This window comes from Cynocephalus volans, chromosome X, assembly GCF_027409185.1.
Source record: "Cynocephalus volans isolate mCynVol1 chromosome X, mCynVol1.pri, whole genome shotgun sequence".
Classification (NCBI taxonomy): Eukaryota; Metazoa; Chordata; class Mammalia; order Dermoptera; family Cynocephalidae; genus Cynocephalus; species Cynocephalus volans.
Window position 1 is genome coordinate 141,803,488 of NC_084478.1, and position 18,312 is coordinate 141,821,799.

Here is an 18,312-nt window from a genome sequence, read left to right on the forward strand (position 1 = left end):
AGATACTTTTAGCTTTTACCATAGCCAGGACTCGTTATCCTTATAGCCATGCCGTGTAGGATCCTCGGGTAATAAATGTAAATGGAATCAAAGAACAGAGACTAACCCAGACGAGTCTATGAAAAGATTATGGACACTTGGCAAACTCCCCATTATAAATGTCAATATCCACACCTCAAACCTGTTTCAGGGAGAGAAGCTTTCATAAAGCTTTTGCAAACCCTACTTTCCCAGACCCCTCCCACTTAATCTGCCCCCCTGCCAGACACAATAGACATATGACCAAGAAGTGGTGGTGGAGGAACGATCACAAGAGATAGTATAAATTAGCTTGTTGTTACATCCTTCAATTTTTGCCCAGGGTGGTCTCTGATACTACCTTTTCCAATGTCTCATCAAATCTGTTGATTTTTAAACTACGCCATGACAGGAATCCTTGGCACTCATGCCAAAGTTCAAAAATCCTAAATTTTAGATTCTTACATACCAAATTGGAGAAACATAAATTATCTTTTCCCACCTTAACTTTTGCTTAGAGGGAGGGCTATAACAAGGTCCAAACCATAAGTGTGCGACACAGGTATTTCAGCTCAATTAGATGGGAAAAAAAGAACAAAGGGAAGCCATAGATGGGTGGTCATTCACAGCCTTTCTGACTTCCTGATAATCAGGATCCTGGCAGAGAATAGGGGTGAGAGAAAGTTTAAAAGATTTCTGCACTCTCTTCTAGTTCACTGTTAATTCTATCTTAATATTAGACTTTTCTATGATTAATATTGTGATTATCATTCATAAAAATAGCATTATTAATATTAACATTAATTATTAGGATGATAATGTAGTGGTGGCCATTGGAGAGATTACACCTAGTCTTTTTCTTTCTAATTTATCAGTAACAGGAATGGCAGTTATACTAGGAAAAGGAAGAAAGGACACGGGTGCAGATTTTCTACTGTGGTTCCCGACCAAAACAAAGCAGTGCCCTGAATTCCACACATCTCATCAGGCATCTTGTGGGTCATACCATGCTACCCAGCCTCAAAAGCAAATGGCAAATGAAAATCCCCTCATGCTTCCTCAGAGTGACTGAGCCAATGTTTTTCTGTCCAATTCAAGAGCATGCAATGTCAGCAGCCAGGACCATGTTGAACCTCTCACTGTCGCCACATTTTAGACACTCAAAGTGTCTATAAACATCATGGATGTTCAGGCCCAAGCCATCATGTTGTGAGCTGGCTGAGGGATGTTCCATTTGCTGCAATTCTCCCAATAAGGCTTTCCCTGCCAGGCTTTCAGCAAGTCGACATAAACAAAAGCAAGACTCAATGGCAGCTGCACCACCCATCGTCCCCTGACAATTGGAAATGAATGCACAGTTGGTGGAGGTTTAATCTCTGGCTTTGGCAACCCTCTGTGGGCCCCCAATTACCATGACCCCCATTACTCAGAGGCCCTGCTACCCAGCAGAGGGAAGCACACTAGGAACTCCTCTTAGAGCCTTTCTCTGTGATGTGATCTCTGTGGGCCCATGATCACAGCTGAATTCAGGGACTGTTTTCTTGCCACAGCCCCAAAAGAGACAGTGGTATTCATCAGGAACCTAAGAGCTATTAATCTCAGGACTTTCCTTTCAACCTGAAGAATGCCCCTTCACTGGTTCCTGTTATTAATGTATAGAGCCAATTCAAAGCACACTGCTTCCATGCCAAGATTTCACTTTGGGATTTCTTTATCTTTTCCAACCTGTTCTGTGCCTCACATCAGATGGTCTGGTATGGAGGCGGGTAAGCAAGGAGTCAGACAGGGGGAAGAATAAGGAAAAAAATTTAGGTTTTTTGTAACTAAAGCCTGCCTTATGTCAAATAAGGAGCTGCTTCTAGCCTACACAGAAATCTGAAATTTCAAACAGCATTCATTCATCCATTTGACTTCTTTTAAATTCAACTAAGTTGTATGTGACATCTACTTAAAGTGAGGTACTGTATTAGACTACATGGGAGATGCAGTCCCCAGGCTTTAAGAAGATTTGGTATAGAGGGGAAATGAGAAATAAAACTAACTGGGAACCACAAGGGAATGCAATGGGCACTCTAGTAGAAGCACAAGGAAATAAAAGATATGAGAGCATAGACATCTCATTGGAGATCCCAGGGAGTCTCCCTTAGGATTTGAGAGCATTGCCCAGTGGCAGAGTGCTAAGAAGCATGGGAAGAAGTGCCAATACAGTCCTCCTATGCCACTTCTTGAGCTCCTTCTCCAAACTGTAAGGCTTTAAAATGTATCAAATGCAGTTTCCAGCCTAGCCTGACATATAAAAAAAGCAGGCGCCCATCTCTTACTATTTGAGAAGCAAAGAACACGTCCTCACTGCAAAGTACATCCCTAACTAGGAAACTATATAAATTGAAAAAGGCCTTTTAGAAATTTATTTTCCTGGGGCCTTTTCACAGTTCCCATATTTCTTCAGAAAAAGTAAAATAGATGAAAATCACTGCCCACAATGCCAGGGATGCCCTGGAGAAACCTGAAGGTGTCAGGTACCCGGGTGGAGCTCAGAGGGAAGTGCAGAGGAATATGAAAGGATGGATAGCACCACTCAGACTGGTTAAGAAAGGCAGGTTCTGGAGTCAGGCAGCCTTAGCTTTGACTCCTGACGCTGTCACTTAACCTCGGATCATGATACCTACTTCACAGGAACACTGTGGGGCTTAAATGAGATCATGTTTGTATAGTGCTGGGAGATTGTGAATGCTCAATAAGCACTTCACAATTCTGTTTACAACTGGCCGTGATAGTGAAGACATATATTAATGAGGAAAAATATTTAACGCTGTTCAATTAGTTGGGGCTCTATGATAGTGGGGAAGGATGTAAAGGAGAAAAATACATGGCTGTCTATTAGAGTGCACAGGTCAATTAAAAAAGAAAAAAAGCCTTCCACAGGAGAATTCCAGTAGGAAATGGAGGCTGGGTCTGTGGAGCAGAGAGAAGCCTGAGTGGGAGTAGTTGAAGTGTGTCTGACAGGAGGAGGCCTCCTGGGAGTGGACAGAGTCAACTGACTGCGGGGCCAGTAACTTGCACCCCTTCCCCTGAGGATGTAGCTTTCAGAATCGCATCATATAATGAACAGAAATCAAAGGGAGATTGTTGTGTGTATATGTATGGAAGGGAGGAGCTCTGAGGTTGCAGGGGTGGAGCGTGTGGTTACAGGCCTTAGTCGTCATTTCAAAACTTGCAGCCAAATAGAAAAAGTTGGAAAGGCTGGAGATAGCGAAGGGGTGGGACTCTAGATTTCACAAGGCAGCAACTGTCTTCCCCACTGCTGTCTTCTCTAACTACCCCTTCTCTTCTCTTTTTTTTTTTTTGTGTGTGTGTGTATGTTTGCTTGTCTAACCAAATGTCTCTTGGTTAGTCAGCATTGCAGTACTAATGTCTTCATAGGTTTCACACAACTTCATGCCTTTGAATTCCCAAACGAAATGACTTGGGTGGCAGACTCTATGTGATAGTCACCATAAATTTCAACAAAAAAGAATATGACTAAAAGCTTCAATCAAGAGAAAATTGCTATGGTAGGAATATTTGTATCCTCCCAAAATTCACACACTGAATTCCTAATCCCCAAGGGGATATTATTAGGAGGTGGGGCCATTGGGAGGTGATTAGGGCAAGAGGGTAAAGACCTCATGAATGGGATTAGTGCCATTATAAAAGGCCTCAGAGAGATCTATCACCCCTTGCGCCATGTGAGGACACAGCAAAAAGATGAACCAGGAAGCGAGCCCTCACCAGACACTTAATCTTTTGGCACCCTGATCTTGGACATCCCAGCCCTCAAATGTGTGAGACATAAATGTCTGTTTTTTATAAGCCACCCAGTCTATGGTATTTTGTTATAGCAGCCTCAGGGAACTAAAACAAGAGTCTTTTGAAGCAACAAACAAAACTTCACAGGAGTGAATACAGAAAGTGAGTAGATCTGGAACAGTCAGGAAAAATAGAATAGTACCCCTGGGGTACAGCCTGCATGTGCAGCCTCACACGCAGGCTCTGGGGGCAATTCCGTTGCTGATGGGCTGCAGCTTTTCTCCTACCAAGTCCTTCACTCATCTATCAACTTCCTTTCTCTTTTCTCCTTGGAGTTATGTGTCTTAGTGCTGCTATGTTCAAGCATAAACCTTCATGCCTCAAACTTCCCAACCAGATGACCTTCTGTGGTGGACACCAATAAGAAAGCCTAAGGCAAAACTGCACATACGGGGAACTCTGCTAGCATCTAACCAAGAATGGGGCAGAAGGGCCACACTGGACCAGGTGCTCTGGGGTAAAGGTATTTCTATTTAAAGGAAGGAGGCAGGACTGAAATGTCTGACAGGCTATAATGCCTGTGGATGAAACCTGAATTTGCTGGCTCAGGAGAGGATCTTTTGTCTCAGAAGGAGAGAGTCTAGGGAATACAGGCCTTGCTTCAATGATAGAAACATCTCTCTGTTTTCCAAGAGAGCAGAACAGAAAAACTTGTTCTGCTACCTGGCTTCTCTTTCTTCTGTGCTTATCACTTGATGTTTATAGTCTCTTTCATAGTTGAAGGCTAAGCTTTATAATACATACAGAATACAAGCCTGTATCTATTTCAATTTCTAGATTATTGTCTGTTAGCACATGTTACAAAGATCACATGTTTTTGTGCTAAACTGTTTTGAGATATTGTTTCATCAGGATGAAATACTAAACATTTGGTTGTGCTGTAGCATGATTTTTAATTGTTTTATGACTCTTGCGTGATATTCAAACGACCACATGTTGAGATGTGGTAAGGAAGATGCTGTGGCCCAATTACCCAGAAAGTAGTGGGAAAGAGGCAGCAAGATGGAAAGAAGCAGAAAAAGCAGGGACAGAATGTAATGGGAGTTATGAAATGGGGAGAGACGAGAAGAGATTCATTCAGGGAAATAAGCTTTAGGAGATCCATGCACTGAGGTTCCTAAGCCAGCAGGGTCAATTTAGAATTGATCTGGGATACAGAAAGTTTGGATGCATTCTATACTTGTTTCTGCTCCCTGCCAGCACACTGTATTTTGATGATTGGTCTTTTGGCACAAGACTAGATAATGCATAACTGTGAAGGCAGAAAGAATACCACATATTAAACGGTGGTAGGCACAACACACATTTAGTGTAGCTCACAGTGATCTGCATTTGCTCCATTTCAACCCACTGGACTGCTAGATAATGGGAATTGGAACCTGAATGTCTATGCCGGGGCAGAATACACCCCCTGGAATTTTTTTTTTCTAAATCTCTATTTATCAAGTTCCCTAACTGATGTGAAAATCCATACAGTGGAGACAGCATCAACATTTTATTTTTCTTCCAAAGGAAAATACTCTTTTCTCAGGTAGTTCGTCCTCCAGGCTGCAGACTGAACACAATTTTTTTTTAAGTCTAAGCATTAATTAGAGAGATAAAGAAATGTATCTCCCTTTGTTCAGAAGGAGAATTCTATTGAGCCTTTGACAATGAAGCTGCTTAAGAGACAGCCCGAGTTGCTGTTTCTGCATGGAGCTTCTGTAGAAGGAAGATAAAGAGCTCACTAGTGGAGGACTCTGGCTTTGTGCCATCTTCTTGCTGCTTCCTCTGGACTCCAGTGAGAAGTAGAGTCCTAAAAAGTAAACAAAAGGTTCACAAAGGCCAAAGTGAAGCCTGTGACTTGAAGCCACAAATTAGAATGCTCCACTGGGGCACCTAATTGCCTCAGAAAGTGTTTGTGACGTTTTGTTCCCATTTTAGACCCTGCTGCTTTCCCCTGGCATCAGCTGACAGATTATGGCAAGCTCACAAAGAGACAGGCCACCCAGGAACCCAGCCAAGATGAGTTTCTCATAGGCACAGAAGGCTCCTTGAGGCCACACTAGTAGTTTGTCAGGTGCTTAGGGGACGAGGGTCCATTTTGCCTATCCACAGACTGCTTGCTTTAAAAAGTGTTCTTGGTAACGGGGAGAAGTCATAAACAGCTGCTCTCTAAAGGTCACCTCCACTGGGTACTGAATGCAGGGCTTCGAGAACATTGTATATCTCCTGACAATGTGCCAAGTGCCAACCCCAGGCAGCTCTCTGGCCACAATTCCATGTCCCTACCCTGAAGGGATTGTCCAGCTGAGCTACTATACTACAGTTCTTGCTCCCTTTAGGCCATAATCATACAACTCACTGGATTCCATCAGTCAAAACCTTGATTTTTTTTTCTTTGTTTTTTTTTTTTTTTTTTTTTACTTAAAGGCTTTTTATTAAAAAGTTTTTATTACTATTGTAGTATAATATACATACAGGATAATGCACAAATCATAAGTGTGCAGCACAGTGAATTTTCACAAACTAAACAAGTCTATGTAACTGATTCTGAAATCAAAAGATAACACATTACCAGCCCCCCAAAAGCTCACCAGTTCTCATCTAGTTAGTATCATCCAAGAGTAATGACTGTGCTGAGATCTACTAACATTGATCCATTTTTTATATTCCCATTTTTAGAAATTTTTTAGACTTTTAAAAGTTTTAATTCAAAAAATTGTGTATATTATTGGAAAACAATGTGATGTTTTGTTCTATGTATACATTATAGAAAGATTCAATCAAACCAATCAGTATATCCAACATCTCACCAATTGATCATTTTTCTGTGTGGTGATAAGATTAAAAATCTATTTCAGCAATTTCGAAATATACAATACATTATTATGAACTATGGTCACCATGCAGTGCAAGAAATCGTTAAAACTTATTCTTCGAGTCTAACAGAAACTTTGTAACATCTGATCAACATCTTCCCTCTCCCCATCTCTCTGCCTCCCCTCCCCGGCCCCACCTCTGATAACCAACTTTCTACGAGATTGACTTTTTTAGATTCTACATATAAGCAAGATCATGCAATAGTCGTCTTTCTATGCCTGGCTTATTTCACTTAACATAATGTCTTCTTCCTTCATAAGTGGCTAATATCCAAAATATATAAGGAACTCAAACAACTCAATAGCAAGAAAACAAATAACCTTGATTTAAAAATGGGCAAAGGAAATAGATATCTGAGAATAGATATTTTTCAAAAAAAAGACACGTAATGACCAAAAGATATACAAAAAATAATCAAAATCACCAATCGTCAGGGAAATACAAATCAAAACTATAGTGAGATATCACCTCATACCTGTTAGCATGGCTGCTATCAAAAAGACAAATGATAACAACTGTTGGCAAGGATCTGCGGAAAAGGTCATCCCTGTACACTGTTGATAAAATGTAAATTAGTACAACCATTTTGGAAAATAGTATGGAGATTCCTCAAAAAACTAAAAATACAATTATCATATGATCTAGCTAACCCACTTCTGGGTACATATCCCAAGGAATTGAAATTGGTATGTCAAAGAGATAGCTGCATTTCATGTTCATTTCAGCATTATTCACAATAGCCAAAATATGGAAGCAACCTAAGTGTCCATCAACAGATGAATAGATAAAGAAAATGTGATATATTTACACAATAGAATACTATACAGCCCTTAAAAAGGAAATGTTTTATTCTGTGACAGCATAAATTCATTTCATCTATTTTTATGCTTTCCACAAATTGAACCCTACAGTATGCACTCATGTCTAGTTTCTTTTGCTCAGTATTATGCTTTAGAAGTTCATTGAGATGGTTAAACACAGTTTTTAAATGTTCATTCTCATTTCTGTATATTGAATACTCATCCAAAGTAATACTAGTTTATTTATCCAATCTACTACTGAGGGGAAATTGGATAGTTCTCCTATTTTTAGCTTTCATAAATGGGGTTGCCATGAACATTTTAGCACATGTATTTTGAAGAACATATGTACATTCTCATGGACTTTAGCTTCCCTATCTCTGCCAAACCCAAAGCTCTGCCTGATTTCAAATCTCACTAGACAGCAGCTGACAGAACTGATTAATTATTGTAATTTTTTTAAACCGAGTGTGCTGAATGGAAGCTAGGGTGGTCCCCATGTTCACACCCTGCATAATCTACTCCCCTTGAGTGTGGATGTAACCTGTGATAAGTTTTTAGATAACAGAAGATGGAAAAGATGGGTATCACTCCTTTGAAATGGTGATGGGATGTTACTTCCATGATTACACACACACACACACACACACACACACACACACACACATATTGTAAAAGAACCAATGGAGAGGGCCACAGGGCAAGAACTGAGGGCAGCCTCTACTTGCTAAAAGCAGCCTCTGGTCCATAGCCAGCAAGAAAATGGCAACCTGAGTTCTGCAGCTGCAAAGAGATGAGGTCTGTCAACAAACTGAATGAGCATGGAAATGGATTCTTCTCTAGCCAAGATTCCAGATAAGAACACAGTTGGCTGACATCTTGATCACAGCCTTGTGAGACACCATGCAGAGGACCTACTTAAGCTATGCCCAAATTTCTTATCTATAGAAACTATGAGATAATAAATGTGTGCTGTTTTAAGTTACTAACTTTGTAGTAAATTGTTACACCATGCATGTGATTTCTATTGCTACTGTAACATATCACTACAAACATTTGAGTTAAAATAACCCTCATCTATTAACTTACAATTCTGGAAGGCAGAAACCCTAAAATCGATGTGCTTATTGGGCTGTGCTTTTTCTGGAGCTTCTGGGGGAGAATCTATTTCCTTTACTGTTTCAGCTTTCAGAGGCCACTTACATTCCTTGGTTCATGGCCCCTTTCTCCATCTTCAAGGCCAGCAGTGCAGCATCTTCAAGCCTTTGTCTGTCTTTCTGATCTCTGCTTCCTTCATCATACCTACTTATCTGACTGATCATCCCACCTCCCTCTCATCAACACCCTACTGGGTTCATCCATGTAATACAGAATTATCTCCCCATATTAAGATCCTTAACTTAGTCACATCTGCAGAGTCCTTTTGCCATGTGAGGTAACCTGGTTATATTCACATATTCACATGGTTATATTCACATATTCTCAGTTTCTGGGGATTTGTATGCAGCCATATTTGGGGGGCCATTACTCTGCTCACCACATGCTGCAATAGAAAACTAATACACCAAGCATCAAGGGAATCACTTTCTTTTTCCAATTGTTGTTCATCCCGTTACATCAAATAATATAGAAATGGTTCAAGCTGCACCGAGTACTCCTCTAAAGCTTTTGTTATCTCCTGAGGTTTGTGTAGTACTTCAATAAACTATTTAATGCTTTCTGTGAGTTTTTCCTGGAGGATCACTGATAAAACAGAAATTTATATTATAGGGGGGAAAATGTCTACCTTTTCCCAGGTTTTATAAGGTGGGGATGAGTATTACCTAGGAACACTCTTGAGAAAGCTTCTTTCTTTTTATAGGCCACTGCTTTTGAGTTAGACAAGATAGGAAGTTATGTTGACTGTTCTTAATATACAGAAAGCTAGATGTATCAGTTAAAACTAAGTTTGGTTGCAAGATAGACCCCAAATATTTGTGGTTCAAATAAGACAGTTGATTTCTCCATTATGTAACAGTCTGAAGTTAAGCTGTCTAAAACTTGCATTATGGCTCTGCTCTACCAAGTTCTCAAAGACCTCACACTCATCCAGGAATTGAATGATGAAGGAAGAAGGAAGAAAGGAAGCCAAGGGCACATACCAGTTTTGTTTTTTTCTTTAAGAAAGGTTCCCCAAAACTGCCTCAAAATTCTACTGTCATCACATTGGCATTAAATGGCAACATCTAATAGCAATAAAGTAATTCTTTTTGTGGATGGTCATAAGCCCAAAAAGAAATTGGTGATCCTATTACTATGGAAAAAGGGCAGAAAGCAAAATGGAAATTGGGGGTGAATCTGTCTCTGTGGAAAATTCAAGGATATGGTTTGAATCTGATGAATACAAGTAACCACATTAGAAGACTATAACTTTTTGGAGACCATTATTGTTAAAAAAAGACTCTCTAAACTGAAATGGGATCCTAAAATTTAGAGCATACACACATACACTTCTTGAGTGTTTGAGAAGCATCCTAGGATTTTCTGTTCCCTCCCCTCACATCACATTAGTCTCTAAGTTCTTTTGATCTTACTTTATTTATGTTAATTTCCTTGTTCTCCGTTGCCAGTGCCATAATAAAACCTCATCAGCTTCATCTGGATTATTGCAACAGCCTGTAGGAGGTTAGTAGAGACTTTGCTTCCCATATCTCCAATCCACTTTTATACCATAACATGTAGCCAATATATTATCTATATTTATAACCATGTTGAATTTATACAAATCCCTTCGTTATACTGCTCAGAATTACCTTGCCACATTTGAATTTGATAAACAGCTCCCAAATGGGCCATGTCATACAAACCATTCCAGGCCAAGTCTTATAGTAGAAGGTGAACTTCCAAATTGCCACTGTGTACCCACTTCCAATTTTTTTCCCTATAACCATCCAGGCTATGTCCTTTGTTCCATTAATGTCATCACATCTGGATCCCTCTGAACAGAATTCAGACATTTCCACTCCTCCTGCGCAAAGTCTATGATCACATCCCTGAAGGTCATTGATCCCAGAAACCAAACTTGGATTTTTAGATGTGTAACAACAATTATTTCCTCCTCCTCCACAGGGGCCTTCTTTGGGGACCAGCAGAACCTCGCCAACAGTTATTGTCAGGAAAAATAAAAATGATGCCAGATGGAAATCTGGATCCACACATAAGAATAAAGAACACTGAAAATGGTAACTATATGGGTAAATGCTATAAGACATTTTCTTGGTTTTAAAATCTCTTTAAAAGATAATGGACTATTTAAACAAATAACAATAATCTAGTGTGAGGTTTATAACACAGGCAAAAGTAAAATGTATGACAATGAAAGCACAAAGTTTGGGATGGGAGAAATGGAAGCAAACAGTTCTTTTATACTATTCATGAAGTAGTGTAATATAACTTGAAGGTAGACTGTAATAAATTAAAGATGTTTACTATAAACCCTAAAGCAACCATGAAGATAAAACAAAAAGTTATAGCTAATGAGCCAAGGAAAATAAAAAATAAAATAATAAAAATATTAATACAAAAGAATGCAGAAAAAGAAAAAAGGGGAACTAAGAACAGATGAGACAAATAGAAAACAAACAAGATAATACACTTAAACCTAACCATATCATTATTTGCATTTTGTATAAATGATCTAATTACCTGAGTTAAAAGACAGATTGGACAGAAAAGCAAAACCCAACAATATGCTTCCTATAAAAAATATAAATATGTTAAAAGTAAAAGGATGGGCTTAACCTATAAATAGGTTAAAAAGTAAAAAATACATATTACCACTAATCAGAAAAATTTGACTTCAGAATATTACCAAAAATAAAGACATTTTATAATGATAAAGGAGTTGATTCATCAAGATGACATAACAATCCTGAACATTTATGCACCTAATAACAGACCTTTAATATATATGAAGCAAAGACTAAGAGAACTGCAAGGGGAAACAGGCAAATCAACAATTATAGTTGATCCCATACTCCTCTCTCAACAACCGATAGATCAAATAAGTAGAAAATCAGGGTATGTTATTTTAACAATACTGCCAACCAACTTGACCTAATTGAAATTTATAGAACACTCCACCCAATAGCAGAATACAAATTATTTTCAGGTATATACATAACATTTACCAAGACAGAACCAGATTTGGGGACATAAAACAAGTCTCAGTACATTTCAAAGGATTCAAGTCGTAAAAAATTATATTCTTTGTCCACGATGGAATTAAATTATAAATCAGTAAGGAAAAATATCTGGAAAATCCCCTAATGTCTGGAAACTACATAACACAACTTCTAAATAAACCATGAGCCAAAAAATAATCCAAAAGGAAAATTTCAAAGTATTTTGAACTAAATGAAAATGAGAACACAACTTATATAAGTTTGTGATCACCCCCAAAGTGGTATTAGAGGAAAATTTATAACACTAAATGTTTATGTGAGAAATGATAAAAGATCTCAAATCAATGATCTCAGCTTCTACCTTAAGAAGTTAGAAGAAGAGCATATGAAACAAATTAAGGAGAAGAAAGAAAAAAAAATCAGAGCAGGGAGGACAGGAAGGGAGGGATTACAAAGGGGAATGAAGACACTTTTGGAGATGTTGGATATGCTCATCATCTTGACTATGGTGATGGTTTTGCAGGTATGAAATTTATCAAAGAGTACATTTCCAGTATGTGCAGTCATATTATGAATGTCAATTACACCTCAATAAAGTTGTTTTAAAAACACAATCCAGACTGAACAGTAAGTGTTCTCTTTGTCTCAAGTTGGCAGTTTATTTATTTAAGTACCTATCCAATATTTTTGAGCCTTTTTCCTCCTTAAGAATGACCTACCACAAAAGAGAAGAGGATGAAAATGCAGGAGGTTATTTGCTGAATGGATAAAATAAAACCTGACTCTGCTAACTTCACAGGGTTCTGTGAAGATAAAAAGTGATAACAAACAGAGCTCATTACAAAGTAAGAAAGGGTAGTATGGACATTTTCTCAAAGTTAATTCTTCCAATCCAAGAGCATGGAATGTCTTTCCATCTTTTTGTGTCCTCTTTAATTTCTTTCAGTAATGGTTTGTAGTTCTCATTGTAGAGATCTTTCACCTCCTTTGTTAAATTGATATTTGACAAAAGCAACAAAAACATACTTTGGGGAAAACACTGCCTCTTCAATAAGTGGTGTTGAGAAAATTGTGTATCCATATGCAGAAGAATGAAACTAGACATGCACCTCTCACCACATACCAAAATCAACTCAAAATGGATTAAAGACTTAAGTATAAGACCTGAAACTGTAAAAGAACTAAGGGAAAATATAAGGGAAACACTTCAGGAACTAGGACTGGGCACAGACTTTATGAACAAGAGCCCAAAAGCACAAGCAACATAAGAAAAAATAAACAAATGGGATTATGTCAAACTAAAAAGCATCTGCACAACAGAGGAAACAATCAACAGAGTGAAAATGCAACATACAGAGTGGGAGAAAATATTTGCAGACTATACATCCAAAAAGAGACTAATATCCAGAATACAGAATGAACTCAAGCAATTACATAGCAAAAAAAACTATTAGTTTAAACCCATTAATCAGTTATTAACCCAATTAAAAAATGGGCAAAAGAGCTGAATAGACATTTTTCAAAGGAAGACATACAAATGGCCAACAGGTACACGAAGAAATGCTCAACATCACTAGTCATCAGGGAAATGCAAATTAAAAGCACATTGAGATATCACCTCACCCCACTTAGACTGGCTATAATCAAAAAGACAGAAAAACAAATGCTGGCGAGGGTGTAGAGAGAAGGCAATGCTCCTACATGTTGGTGGGACTGTAAATTAGTACCACCGTTATGGAAAACAGTATGGAGGTTTCTAAAACAACTACAGATAGATCTACCATACGATCCAGCAATCCCACTTCTAGATATATACCCAAAAGAATAGATATCATCATGTTGAAGGGATACCTACACTCCCATGTTTATTGCAGCTCTATTTACAATAGCCAAGATATGGAACCAACCTAAAGGTCCATCGATGGGTGACTGGATAAGGAAAATGTAGTATATATACATCATGGAATACTACTCTGCCATAAAAAAGATTGAAATTCTGCCATTCACAGCAACATGGATGAGCTTGGAGAAAATTATGTTGAGTGAAATAAGCCAGGCACAGTGGGAAAAATACTGCATATACTCACTCATAAGTGGGAACTAAGAGAGAAAGAAGAAAGGAAAGAACACAGTGGTGTGTTGGACTTGCAAGGGAGAGAGCATACCCAGGGTTGTAGACTGGGGTGGGGGAGGGTGTAGGTAGAGGGAGGTTGAGGATTCATTGGGTGGGGGACACAGGGAATAATCACAATTTGTGGTAATGTACATGCTGATAGTATTGATCTGGCTATCACACCTTGGGCACAAGTGGTGATGGTCAGCTTTTTACTCCATGAATACACATAACCAATGAAATAAAATAAAATAAAATATAAAATAGCAAAGTTAGAAAGGGTTATAAAAATGTAAGGACTTATCTTCCTAGTTCCAAGTTTTCTGATGAAGTGAATAATAGAGCTAACTAGAGCTAAATTTGGAAGTAAAGTTTGTCTTTGATGCTCTCTCTCCTGGCCCTGATGCCTTCATGGTCTCTCCCTGGAGACCCTGCTCTCAACTAAATGACAGTGGGTGCTAAATAAGCAATTCAGATAAGTGAATTTCTTAAAAGCTATGTACTAATATGTTATCTTTGACTCTGAGTGGATTAGTACACTGGTTAAATACTAATTTCAACAAGATCCTTCATTGACTGGCTCTTACAAGGAAGCGGCATTTGGAGGTAGATGGCCCCTGACACTCACTTTATCCCTTCAGAGACTGAACACATCTTGGAAATCTCTTCTGTTGAACATACAATGCTGCAGTTTTTCTGTTCTAGTTATTTTACTATAAACCAAGGATGTATTACATGAGTGCAGTGGATTGAATTGTGTCCTCACAAAGTTTAATGTATTGGAGGCTTGGTCCTCACTGTGACAGTGTTAAGAGGGTCGGAAATCCTATTATGGTAATTGAAAGGTAGAGCCTTGAAGAGGTGATTAGATTGCAGGACCATGCCTTTGTGAATGGATTAATAATGGTCGTGGGCATAGTTCTGAGAACTTTAAAAGGAGAGCAGGTGAGAGTCTCTTTCTCTCTGCTCGGCCATTTTCTGCCACGAGACCCCTGCATTGCTGTAAAGCCACCACCAAAGAAGACGCTCATCAGATGTGTTCCCTGGACTTTGGACTTCCTAGCCACTAAAACTGTAAGCAATAAACTTCATTTTCTTATCAATTACCCTGTTCCCAGGATTTTGTTATAAGCAACAGAAATGGACTAATACAATGAGCATTTCTAAAACTCTTATAAATCTCTTCCCTCTTCCCCCGTCCATGTGTACCCACCTTAAAAAATAATAAGTAAGCAAAGCAGCTCTGATCAGTAACAGCATTACAATGTACAATTTCATCCATTATATATCACTGTGGGATTATAATTATTAAAATGCATTGCTAATCTGTAAATCTGGGCTCATTAGCATAAGTGTACTCCATAATTACTAAGCACAGGGTGCATTGTGACTTTAACAGAGTTTTGGACTATCAAGCCTGTCTGAATGCCACTCCCTACATGGTGGCTTAAGAGCTTCTAAAGGAGTTTTCTCCAATTTTGTTCTGTATACCAAGCCAGTGACACTGGTTTTACTTTTTTTTTTTTTTTTTTTGAAACAGGTTCACAGACGTCACTATCAGACATCCAATAAGCTCTCTTAACTAGTTTTTCTGGTTTTTTGTTTGTTTGTTTTTAATGTAAGTAGTCTGAGATAGCCTATCTCCATCTTTTGGAATAAAGTATAAGGTATAGCCTTTTTGATAGGATCAATCTTCTGTAGTCTTTCTGAGAAAATTATCATAAGAGACAATCTAGTCAGTTGGAAACTTCACTTGCCTAAATGTCCTTGAATCTTTCATCACATATATATATATATATTTTATGCTGCAATCACAGCTTCACTGCATTGAGGGTGGATTTATTTTTGGTTTTATGCCATTAGCTTTCAGCAACAATTTTATTGTTGTTCTAAGATACGATCATAACTTGGCATCCAGGGATTTTTTTCTGAGAGACATGCAATGTAAGGTGCACTGCTCAGCTCCATTGCCAAGTAGGTGTCCACATTCTCATCAAGCTAGCCATGCTCACTCTCCCTTGTGTTACTCGGCACTGCATGCTCCTCTCTGGGGCCACAGAATTTGGTTGCAGGTGCCTACTCCTCTCCACCATGGGTCCACAATCTACCAGCCTCCCCCTCCCTGATCATAAAACTGAAAAAAAAGATTTGAGGTGAAAAGAAAACCATCTCTTCTTTCTCCCTATCTATGTTTTGTCATCTCCTATAGTGACACCTTTCTGTCCTCTCTCTAGGCTTTCGGACAGGCAATCACATGGACAAAAGCTGTACATCGTAAGACCTTTTTGCATCTTCGTGAGTCAGTTCATTTTTCAGTCTATTTGGTATAAAATATTCATTTTTGACTGTTGTTTTTTAAAACATGTATAACTTATGTTGAAATATAGTATGAAATACTTTTTAAATTCCAAAAGGTGATTGAAAAATACATTGTATAGAAATAATAGGAAATGATTTTCATTTACCTTAATATTAAAGAATGCAATTTTGTTTAGCACCTACAGAAAGCAAAATTAGGAATGGGGACATGGCATATTTTATCTCATGCAAGGATTAGGATTTCTGCACTGAAATGAGAAATCTAGAGCTTTATGTCAATGAAATATAAACCATGGCATCTCAGTGGAAATTGTTATAATTCTAAAAATGTTCTTTTTATAAATTCTAGAAGAAAAAGATAATCTGGAAGTGTTTCAAATCTACAGGAAAAAATCAACATGAAGTTCCTGGGTATATTTTTAAAATATGTTTTTCCAGTAACTACTATATTTTCATATACTTCAGTTATATTTTCTAACACTTGTAATTGGCTTTTAGAAGTTTGAATTCATATAGCATTAAGGTATTTATCCAAAATTCTCCAAGAAACTGAAATTCTACAACACAAACTTATGAAATTAAAATAAATATACTGATAGATATATACAAAATAAAATCTGAGTTGTGGCCTACAAATCAAAAGAGGATATGGAGCAAAACCTTCAGAACTTACATTTACAGGTATTGTTTTTGTTAATCATACAGAATTTTAATATTCCAGGTATCACCTTGATCCCCAGCAGGAAAATGAAAGACTATGAATAATACTGCATTAAAATAATATTAATTGGAAAAATCATTTTATAAAATGCAAACTTTTGTTAACAGTACATAGCATGATATATTTAATTAAGGGAATGTCACAATGTTATAAAAAGGAGAAGAGGGCTGAGCCCGTGGCGCACTTGGTAGAGTGCTGCGCTGGCAGCGCGGCGACGCTCCCGCCGCGGGTTCGGATCCTATATAGGACTGACCCGTGCACTCACTGGCTGAGTGCCGGTCACGAAAAAAAAAAAAAAAAAAAAAAAGGAGAAGAGAGTGTAACTCAGAAATGAGAGCAAGAAATTAAGAAGTTACAAGGATAGAATTCAGTAAAGTGAAAATGTGAAGTTCGAATATTACCAGAAATTAAATAATGGGAGTCAGAATTAGTTTATTCAGCCAGAAATCCTGTACATGAATCCTGTACCATTGTGTATGGAACAGAACTTTGGAGAATGAGCATCTGAATCTTTCCATCATCTCCAGGTAGACAGGTAAACGGATCCTCCCATCTCCTTTAATTCCTGTTATTACCAGGAAAAGAGTGGGAGTAAAGAGCCTTCACTTTCTAAAAACGAAGAAATACCAACTGCTAAAAGAGAACAAGTCTTTTAAATTGAAAGCAAACAAATAATTGAATGAAAACTATCCACCAGACAAATACTTACTTAGCCACACAGAATGAGGAGTTATGATTTTAGAATAAAGAAATCTGACTGCCCATTCTTAGTGGAATGCAGCTAAGAACAAAATGAACTGTATAGAAAATCTCGAAGTTTATTTTGACCCTTTGTTTGTTTTAGTATTGTATTGTTATTTTGAAACCTTTTTTAAGATTAAGCAAGTAGGTAATTATATTTACTGTGTTAGAAATCAAAGATTTAGAAAAGAATTCTGTACCCTTAGAAATGAATTGGAAATAACAATATGAAACAAGAAAAAGTACAAATCTTTTCTAGCTCTGTTCATTGAAATAACCCAAGAACAATGATGCCCCCACAGTGCCCCCTAGCGCTCCTATTCTGGTCTCTGACAGTATTTTTCCTCTAAAAGGAATCACGGCTCCTTGGAGAAATGAGTGATTTCACGTCTGGGGCAGAAGGGTACAAGGTGAGTCTAGAAAATCTTGTTGTGCCAGAAAGCAACGTAAACCTTTAATGATTAGTGGGTCCTGTTAGAAAAATATAGGAGCAAATTTTAAAAAGGCTCTCACTAGCCAAAGTTGTGACAATCTGAGCATCATGAAAAGAATAATGACTATAGTTGACTGAAATACAGTAAATCTATGAGAAGCCACGCTTCTGTAATGATACACAAAGAGAAACAGTAACAAATGACTCTAAAAGTAGGTGGACAGAATAGAATGCATTTCTATGGAGTCTTATTTCTCATTCATGGGGCATTATTGATTAATTTATTGTATCAA